This window comes from Podarcis liolepis (genome assembly GCF_965112155.1).
Source record: "Podarcis liolepis genome assembly, chromosome: 6".
Taxonomy (NCBI): domain Eukaryota; kingdom Metazoa; phylum Chordata; class Lepidosauria; order Squamata; family Lacertidae; genus Podarcis; species Podarcis liolepis.
Window position 1 is genome coordinate 46659399 of NC_139559.1, and position 2113 is coordinate 46661511.

Genomic DNA, 2113 nt, shown 5'->3' on the forward strand with positions numbered 1-2113 from the left:
GCCACTGTTTTCTTTGTCCTCCTTCATAGATTAATGAAATCTGTGTGTGGGAATATGTTTTTTAGGAATCTCAAGTACACCCTTCCATGCGGTTCTGAAAAGACAGCATTTCTGCCAATAAATAAATACACAATTTATTTTCCAAGGAAACATAAATCTGGAAAACAAGGCCAAGTTACATTAGCTTGCCTAATTTTGATTGTAGTGTTTGGCTCTGTAGAACTTGGGGATAGTGTTGTTAAAGTTTGGGGTCAAAAAGAAGAAAGGGGGAGAAGTGCAGGTGATCTAGTGAAGACAGACACATTTGAATATTAGAGTGGAACACAAAGGGAAAAGATGGTTTCAAAAAGCAGGGGCCCTCTTTGAAGAGACAGCTTGAAATCACAGGGGTAAGTGCCATTCTGATATCATTTAGTTAGATTTTGATTTCCTATTTGTGTGCTACTTTTGTATGACTTGCTTTTGTACCATTTTGGAAAACTGAACAGAGCATGAGAAATGATGGGAGGAATTTCTTCAATTTCAGTTTCAGATCTGAGGGAATAGCCATAGAGAGGAGGAAAATAATATATCAATGGTATGTGACCTCAGTGAAGGTAAATGCATTTAAAAAACAACAAACCAAATGCTTTTAAATGTTGGAAATGTTATAATGATTACACCAAATTTATCTCAGGTTGATCCTTGGGTAGAAGGTGGTGTCCTTCAAAGAACAAGTATTTGACTTGCATTTGATGTGTTTTCTTTTGAGCCTTTGTTAGGATGGCTGACAAATGGTGTCTAAATTGTTGCAAAATGTGTTTATGGCAAAAATTAGAAAGTGGCATCAGTACCCACTGTTAAGGGGAAACAATAAAGTCCTTCGACATCTGAAAGCAGGGGTGGCTAAACCACCAGATGTTGCTGAGACTCTTAATTTCCATCAACCCCAACAGCATTGCCATTGGACAGGGATAATGGGATTTGTAGTTGAACAGCATCTGGAATACCAGAAGTTAACCACCTGCCTTTAAGACTAACACATTTTTTTTAATGGCATATAAGGTTTCAAGGACTTGAGTTCACTTTACTGGATGCATGAAATGTTATCCTTAGTTGACAAGTACATGTGCACATGATTTGAAGATGGAAGGGGAATGGTCAGCTGTAAACAGAGTAATCAGAAGGAAATGAAATGCAAAATAAAAATAAAAATGCAGAGTGTTACAATTATGCTACAGTGCAAATGAATATAAAATTATTAGACCGACCATTTCTAGTAGTGATACAGACATCCTGCCATTGTGGAATAAGACCGGCTACCGTCAGGCCATGGGTGTTAGAACTGAACTTGATAAGTCATAATTCAGTGGTTTTATAATGGAGTCTCCCTTTGGCAGTTCTTCAGATCAAGAATGGCCTCCAGTAACCGTCTGGAAATTGTTGCTGTTAAAGAATAGCTGATTTGAAGTTTTAGATATAGCCGAAATGAGTAAGCTATTGGATAAGGTGCAGGAAAGGACTAGTTGTGTTATTTCGGTTGGTTTTCTGGAAAAATGAGACACACTTGTTTATGTCAGGCATGAGGAACCGCTGGCCAAGATAGGCCCACCAGGAGAACTTGTTTGATTCACAAGATCATTTCCCCCTAGCACTCCCAAGAGTTCTTCTTCAAGTGGGGCTTGCATTCAGTGTCTTTAAAATTGGGAACCAGGTGCAAGCTCTGTTGGGATCGACTCCACTTGGGACCTCCCAGGTGGAGCCCATCCCTGTGGCAGGGATTGTCTTTTGCAGACATGGCTTGAATCCAAGCTGCGCCTATAAAGGAATACAAGAAAGACTCAGGGGCGCAATCTGGATTCCTTTCCTTTGAAGTTCCCCCTCCTTCTGCATTTTTTATTTATTTAACAAATTTTAAATGCTGCTTGATTGTAATAAATCCTCTAAGCAATTTATGGGAAATATTCAGGTTTAATAATCTTTAAATGTTTTTAACAGCAAAAAAACAAATTAAAAAATGAAGCATATCAGCATCTATGGGCCTGGATAAGCTTGCTTAAACAAATGTTTTAAGCAGGTGCTAAAAATGATGTCAATAGGCAGGGAGTTCCACAGCGTAGGTCGTGCCACACTA